The sequence below is a fragment of the Agrilus planipennis genome, unplaced genomic scaffold (genome assembly GCF_000699045.2).
Source record: "Agrilus planipennis isolate EAB-ADULT unplaced genomic scaffold, Apla_2.0 scaffold70, whole genome shotgun sequence".
Classification (NCBI taxonomy): Eukaryota; Metazoa; Arthropoda; class Insecta; order Coleoptera; family Buprestidae; genus Agrilus; species Agrilus planipennis.
This window is the reverse complement of record NW_020442458.1, coordinates 1-8886: the sequence shown is the minus strand read 5'-3', so window position 1 is coordinate 8886 and position 8886 is coordinate 1. Positions and strand designations below refer to the sequence as shown.

The 8886-nt window shown below is 34.8% G+C and overlaps 1 long non-coding RNA gene across 2 annotated transcripts in view; it reads left to right on the top strand.

Annotated features, from left to right (window-relative positions):
* The window catches only part of LOC112906455, a 124649-nt gene extending 119028 nt beyond the window's left edge, over window positions 1–5621 (top strand). For both annotated transcript variants that reach the window (XR_003232368.1, XR_003232367.1), the window contains exons 2-3: window positions 129–230; window positions 5172–5621. This is a non-coding gene — a long non-coding RNA (uncharacterized LOC112906455). The remainder of the gene's footprint in view (window positions 1–128; window positions 231–5171) is intronic.
* The last annotated feature ends 3265 nt before the right edge of the window (window positions 5622–8886 follow it).

Here is an 8886-nt window from a genome sequence, read left to right as displayed (position 1 = left end):
TTTTTTTTACATCAAATAGAAACATTTGGGGGGGGGGTAAGAGTTAGAAAAAAAAATTAAAAATTTTGTTTGAAGCACCCTACTATATATATATATGCATATTATAAAACATGTTTTGTTATTTTCAGATCAATTAAAATCGGGACCATGGACAAGGGCGGGACATTACACATGACCGCCGCAACACCACCATGGCTCTGCTGATGCGGCGGTTAATTACTGATGCACAGGTTTGTAACAACACTGATAAACCATGTCTCTAATTACCATTTAGGCCCAGTTAACCCGTAATTTAACACCTGATCAAACTGTCCGACAGACAGATTTTTCTTCCATTAAATTTATTTAACCACATGCACATCAAAGACCGCATACAACGTTAATGAATAGTTATATAAAAACATTATTTATTATCACGTCAGTACAAGAAAAAACTAACATAAATGAAGAAGGGATTCGCCTAGAATCTATATCTAGGCCCTAGATAGGTATTCGTATTGAAATTTATACTAAGCGGTTATTTTTTTATACGTAATCTTGCTTACAAAACTGCATGGTTACCATTACGTTTACCATTTGATATTTGTGTTCGTTACATCATACATATCTTAATAAATATCAGTCAAAGAACTATTTTTCCACAAACTAACTTTTTGGATGAATACTGTAGTTCATATTTATGAAAAAGATGAAGCAGCTGAATGGTTTTTAAATTAACCTATAACCTAGCTGTTTTTCGCGAAGTCTGTATGTTTCGGAAGGATTTGGCGATACTGACTTCATACAGTGCTATTAGTGTTAGTGGCTTGACAAATGACATGTATTAACCTAACCTAACCTATAACCTAGCTGTTTTTAGCGAAATCTATGTGTTTCGAAAGGATTTGGCAACACTGACTTCATAGAATGCTGTTAGTGACGTAACATGACAAATTAATGAATTAATTCTTACTCTCTACGAACTGTAATATTTTTTTTCTTACTGGTATTACAATGAAAAATATCACGACAGGATCAAGCTTGGTCCAAACTTGACCCAAGATCGTTCAATTCTGGTCCGAAATTGGCAACCAATTTTAAATTAAATGGATTTTCTTTTTAGCCCAAGCCTGGTTGACAAGCTTGGTCCGCGACATAATTAGGTAGCTAATCAACAATATTAGCCCAAAATTGGGTGACCAATATTAGGTCAAGAATTGGTGAACAATATTAACTAAATTAAACAGTTAATATTATGCCAAGACATGATGAACAAAATCAATTCAAGATTGGGCAACTGTGTTGGTTTTCATCTTGGTCAATACTTCATTGCCCAATATTGGATATAGCTTGGCTTTATATGTATACCTAACCTTGACGAAATTTGACGAAATATTAACATACCCACACTGGACATTTGAAGTTTGCCCAAAATTAAGACCGTTATTGACAAGCCAATGCTTGGATACCCCAGTATGTGACCAAACTTGACGAAGATTTGGACCTACCGTCAAGTCCGGCTACAATGTTAACTACCTACTCTAATGCCTATTATCACAATGTTTGACAGAGCATGCAATTTATAAAATAACAGGACTGATGACCTTGTGATGATGATGATGATGAGGTATATATGAGGACTGTTCAAAATGTATCGCAAACTTTTTTTTTTTTTTAAATGATTTATTTATTCATGAATATCTATTTTGTCCCTTTCAATCCCCACCAGGTATTACACACTTGTGCCAACTTTTTTCCAATCCTCGAAGCACATCAAAAAATACTTTCTTCTTCAGATCCTCCTTCGATGCCGTCTTTATCTCCTCAATCGTAGCGTAGCGTCGTCCTTTCATTCGCCTCTTCAGTAACGGCAACAAGAAAAAGTCACAGGGGGGCAGATCTGGGGAACACAGTGGCTGCGGCATTATTAGTATGTTTTTTTGGCCAAAAATTCGAGCACAAGCAACGATGTGTGAACAGGGGCGTTATCATGGTGCAAAAGCTAATTTTTGCTTCGCGCTAATTTATAGGTAATACTCTTTCTTGACCCTTCTCCCCTGCAGCAAGAACTCATGATGCACCACGCCCCTGCAACCGAAGAAAACTAAGCAAAATCTTCACATTCGACTTGATTTGGTGCACTTTTTTTGGGTTTAGCTCATGCAGCAGCTTCCATTGGGATGATTGAGCACATGATTCGTCACCAGTTATGACCCTCTGGAACAAATTTGGATTGTCGCGGACAGAGCCTAACAGCTCCTTAGCAATGTTAGTGCGATGCTGTTTTTGGTCGAAATTGAGCAATTTTGGTACGAATTTCGCGGCGACCCGTCATTGATAAAAATCGAATGGCAGAAGCCAATCGATTTGTTTGGGTCCCCAGCAACTTCTCTAACAATGATTAGACGATTGGTCAATACTATTTTCTTCACTTCATCAATGTTTTCGCCTATTGTTGACGTGCTGGGGCGTCCGGCACCCTCTTCGTCTTTCACATCTTCTCGGCCCCCTAAAAACATTTTGTACCATCGATAAACGTTGCTTCGGCCCAAGGTAGCTTCACCATACACCACAGCCAACATTCAGAATGCGTCCGCGCACTTAATTTTGTTTTTCACACAAAATTTAATACAGATTCTTTGATCCATTTTTTTGAATAAGCAAAAATTTAAGACTAGCCAAAATACGTGCATACAAAGCAGCTGTTAAAAATTAACTGAACATTCAACGTGGCCGAACTTGTTGGTATAAGTGACAGACATGAGTATCGATATAAAACCACAAAAAAATCGAAAATCGAATATACGTAACTGGCGGAAATTCGAGATACTTTTTGAACAGACCTCGCATCATTTTAGAAACAGAAAATGTTCATTAAGGTGATTCAGGCGTGCCATAAGGATTCAAGAATAAATCTCCGTAGTGTAAACACAAACAGGGAAAATCTAATAGCTTTGACTTTCGATTAGAGTTAAATTCTACACACTGTTGTATAAACAGAACCCGCAGTTGTAACTCGGTCGTCTCTAGGATGCAAAAAAATTTAAATTGTTTTAGAAGTTGACTGATGACTTTTGAAATTGAAACTTAATTCATGGAACTTATTTAGTGAAACCCCGGAAAACATTTCTGGAATCCTTAGCTTGAAGTAAAATCGATGCAAGAGTGAAAATTAACCAAGATAACGTGATAAATGCGTACTGATTTATATTCAGCTTTATCACAGCGATATTTCTAGGGGTGTTCTATCGGTCGATAAGAAATTACATTGCGTTTTCCAATTACAGGCGGAGCATTAACTTATGTGTCACGAAGAATTATCACGTACTTAGCAAATTGCTTGAGAAAACTATTTTCGTGAAATTATTTCCCCTTGAACATAACATGCATCCAAATGATTTAATAAATACCGAACAATGGTAGCATCATGTAGAGATACCACCGATTATATCTTGTAAATAAATAACCAATAAAAAAAAACACATGTCATCATCATATGATCGTCAGTCCTAAGACTGCTTGGACACGCACCTTCATTCTTTCCTATCCTGAACTAACCTTGGCATTTTCCTAAAACCAGAACAACCCACACCCTTAACTATTTGTGAACAGTAATTTAATCTAGGCCTACCTGTACCCCTCCTGTCCAACTTCCATTTCTGCCTCTTATATGTCTCGAACTAGACCTGACATGCCTAAGAAGGTGTCTTACTAACCTATCTGGTCTATTTCTTATTGACTTCCATAGAGCCCTATGTTCTCCTATTCTTACTAATACCTCTTCATACAGCGCCGCACTCCAAACATATACTCCTTCCGTCCTGACTTATCTGACTTCCAAGATACCTAAAATCAGTCACTTTTTATAATTTTATGTCTCCTATCTTTATATTCGCTCTTTCCCTACTTTTTCTTCCTTTGCATACCAATATTTTTGTGTTACTTTTATTTACTAGTACCATGTAAGAATAGGAGAACAGAGGGCTCTATGTAAATCAATAAGAAATAGACCAGATAAGTTAGTAGGACACCTTCTCAGACATGTCAGGTCTAGTCAGAGACTTATTAGAGGAAGAAACAGGAGTTAGGAGGGGTAGAGGTAGACCTAGATTAGATTACTGTTCGCAAATAGTTAAGGATATGAGTTTGTTCTAGTTTTAGGGAAAGGCGAAAATTAGCTCAGGATAGGGAAGAGTGGAGGTACGTGTCCAAGAGTGGAGGTACGTGTCCAAGAGTGGAGGTACGTGTCCAACCAGTCTTAGGACTGACGTCCTTATAATAATGATGACCATGTAGGTAAGTGGGAGTAACAACATACTACAATATTTGAAAATTGGCCTTTAGAACTGTTATTTTTATTTCGAAGAAATGCTTTCTGGATTTTAATTTGACAACGTAAAATTCTAAAATTACCTTCTTCATTAAAATTACAATTATTCACAACACAATGCTGGGAGAATCCAGTTATTACACTATTTGACACTAATATACCTTTTGTGTTCTTTAAATCTAGTTTTAAAGGATCTGTCAGTAGGTCCTATATAATAGTTGGCATAACATTCTTTACAATAAAATTCGTAAACGCAAGATTTGCAACGATAATTTGTGTCTGAAATTTTATCATTTGAAAAAATAGTATTTAAGTATTTCTGCTTTAGTAGTTTACAAAATATTGCACTAATTTTAAGGTATATTTCTTACTTTTAGTATTAAGGCTTCTTTCACAATATAGGGTCCGCATTTATAAATTTTCAACCTCAATTCCTTTTCCGCAGATTCCTAAAGTTAGGTCAATTTTTCCTTCAAGGGGGACATCTTTTGATTACTAATTCATGGATGTAAGATTATCCTTCTAGATAAGGTGACATCCCCTTCAAGAATTTTAAATCACACGAGGGATCATGTGACACATCATTTTAAATGCATTAAAAATGTGCTGACATTTTTTTATTTTACTCTGTAATTAAATGTGGAAACTCTGTTAGAAATATAGGAAGAATAAATTGATAAAAAGTAGCTACTTGAAATAAATAGTGATAAGAAAGAGGTAGTAATCGCAATACTGAGTTGATTAAATGTCAACAAGTAGGTGACGTTTGTCCCAATTGTACATTGTTGTTATCGGACATTATGATTTTTAATTGTTAGTGCATTATTAGTGTTGTTGGGCATTATTCTTTTTTTATTTTTAGAATTATCTTGAAAATGGTTGTTAATTTGTTATTGTTGATCAATTTTGAACCAAACTATCTGAATTATCCTGGTTTACTGCATTACAGCAGAGAAAATTAAAATTGCCACTATCTATTTTAAGAACAATGAAAACCTGGAAAATTGCAAAAACTTAATCGAAGAATAAGAACCCCAGTCACGTCTACGTAAAAAGTTAGTATCTAAATTCTTGGAAACTGGATCTGCAGCTAATAAAAACATGAAAACCGTCACATTGTTCATAACGAGGATGCAGAGGTTGCAATTTTGGGACATGTTGAACTGAATCCCACATCAATCACCAGAAAATTGGAATCTACTTCAGAAGTAGAAGTCTTCAGAAGGTCTGAAAGAAACATCGATTCCATCCGTATAAAATTCATCTCGGGCTTGAACTTAATGAAGATGATCCAGATCATCGTATTCAATTTTGTGAGGAGATGAATAAAAGAATTGTGAACAATCCCAATTTTTTATATTCGATATGCTTCCCTGACGAATGCATATTCTTTCTTAATGATTACACCAGCATACATAATTGCAGATTTAATTTTTTATTATTTCTGTAACTTTTCAGTACTTAACTTTAATAAATAAATTAACAATAAAACACTATTTATTGTTTGTTCGATTAGTTTCATCTTTATTAGGACATTTTCAAGAATCAAATACTAGAAAATACGAAACTAGTCGAACAAACAATAAACAGTGTTTTATTATTAATTTATTTATTAAAGTGAAGTATTGAAAAGTTACAGAAATAATAAAAAAATTAAGTCATAATGGAGCTTCACAGAGTATCAAAGATGTCTATCAATTACATATAATTTGATTGATTTGAATTCTAGAATTATGAAAGAACAATATTCGCAGTCTATAAAAAAGTTGAGTACATGGGTTGGGGGTTTAAGTATTAGTAATGTTGGTCCATTTTTTCTAACACATAATTTAATGAGTGAATCTTACTCAATTTTCTTAAAGACTTGATATACTCTTGCATTGTGGTGATTATCGAAAATGACGACCGCGTTACCGAGAATGATGTACGTTATTAAGAATGTTTGAGAGGTACAATCGGAGACAAGAGTCCATAAAATTAAGTTTTGCAGCATATCATGAGGTACATAAATACTATCTATACTAAAAAAAAGAATACGGTTTGAGAGAAAANTTTTACAGGACACTGTGCAAAAACTATTGAGAACTCTAGAATTTATGATTTCTTATCTCTCTAAAGTATCATAACTCCTTCTCTAAGATAAAAGGGTGCAAAATGTAGTTAGCACCCAGAAATTTCATTTTTTTAATTTCATTCATAACTATCAGAACACCCTACCAAAAACCATGAAGATATACTAAGAGAGGACAAGAAAATACACTATGAATTTAAATTTTACACTATACATTCCGGAGTTGCCTGTAACGAACGTTGCATTGAAACGCGAAAACGGATGTAGACATTCCCACTACGAACTCGACTACGTAGCCGAGTAGAGGGGGGACATCCGTTGTATGATTTCGTTACATAGCAACTCGCATGAAACGAACTTACCCTACCGTGCGTAAAAAAGTTTCACTTCAAAAAGTTAATTAATTAGGGCGAATGGAAAAAACCATTAAATCTTTTACAAAATACTATATATTAAGTATTAATAAGTGTCAATTTGCAATGACCTATTGATTGACATTTAGCAAGTACTTTCTGAAAACCGTCAGACGAGGATCGCGATTTGAATCTCACTGTATCTTGGCAGCACGTCGTAGACCGTTCGAACAAAATATATACAACTTTATCTGCTATCTTTAGGCAGAGTTTGACGAATTACCACAAAGAGAGTAGTAGACGTCATCTGTAGAAAATTTCTACATTTTATGGTTTTTCAACAACGTCCATAAGAATTGTCGATATTTTGGTGTAGGCGCCTGTCACTTATCCATTGTAGGTTTTGTTTGTCAAGTGAATACTTTCGTATGGCCCTTATCAATCCTTTGAAATGCTACAGTTAGTAACAGATATCGGTAAAAGGTATCATACTGCCAATAACTTGAGATTGTATCAACTTCTTTCTAAGGAACAGTCGGTAATTCCTAAAGTCGGAGTCCTGGCCTGCCAGTTTTTATAAATTGCTGATCAAGAACTTAACATTCTTTATATTTTAACATTCATTTATAATAATAATAATAATAATAGTCTTTATTCCCGTTGATGTACAAGTTATACATATAGGATGCGTCAAGATACATAGGATAATATAATGGTATAAAATTATGATGTAAAGAGTATAAAATATAGAAATATAAAAAACTATTAGAGTATGTAGTAGTGTAGAGTATAAAATATATAAATATAAAAACTATGAGGGTAAGTAGTAAGTGCAATAATGGAAGTCTTATTCTAATTACGATTTATAACATTCTAATCCAATTATGGTACTTCTGTTTCATCTTCTACCAACATTTATCATGTTTAGGATTAGGGGCGGCTTTTCATTCCCTTTAACGTCATAACCAGCTTCTTGGCACATCCACTATTACTAAAATTGGAATTCCAATGTGTAACACTTTCTGACACGGATGATTTAGTACCGTATTTAAATACTCTTCTTCTTTATTGAAGTCGTCCGAGTCTTCTCCCCTTTTTACACTAAATTTCAAGTGATACGTTTTTGAAAACCCCTTGTAGATAGCTTTGGTACGTGGCTCTATCCAATCGGGTTGAATATGCGCCTGCACTTAGCGAGCTGCTACAACAACGTTGCCTTCACCCTCGACCAGTCGAACGCTTATTATTGCTCTCACCCTGTTCGGCAGGGGCGTTGTAGTTAAGGGTGCGTGGCGAACGTAACGTGCGGGTACGGGAAATGACTGGGGGAGAAAATAGACTGTGTGCGGTGCAACGTGCATACATACCTACGTGTGCATTTTATACCGTAGCATTATGCATGTGTGTATGTTTGAACAGGAGCTAGAGCGTTTCGTTTGAAGTGCATTCGGGAAAAAAAAAAACTGGTTGCTAACGTCCTATTATGCTCGTTATAAAGCAAAATAAGGGATGCAAGTGGTGATGATAGCCAAACGTTGAGTATTTTATCGGACGTCGACTGATGCTAAAATGAGTATGAAGCGTTTCAATTATGCGACCGTTTAATTTACTTAAAGGTAAATTTAACCTTTATGAACAAGCAATTTCAATACGTTTGCATATCCACCTTGCTTGGAAAGTAAATTTATTATACATAATGGAGTACGGGTAATTAAGTACAGAAAACTCAAGACTAATTTGTAAATTTCAATAAATTACTACATTTGACAAGATTGTTTCACCAAACTTTGACTTCTTCAGATTCACTGTACTTAGTTTCTGATGAAATTAAGCTATATTTTGACGAAACTATATTGTCAATAATGATGAGCAAAGTAAGACCGAGACCAAGTCTTAGTCTAAGTCTTGCTGAATTACTCTCGGTCTTGATCATGGTCTTGCTCTTTTAATCTGATACGTTCTTTTTAATAATTCTTCTAAGCACAAATGTTTATATTTACCGACATACCAATTGACTTAAAAATGACAAAATTTTCTGTCATACATGCGAACATGGATAAATTCACCCTTTAGTGAACAAAATAGTACTAGGTACTTTCAAAGAAGTAAAAAATGTCGAACAAACGTTAGTTTTTCTGTATGTTTCAACCAGA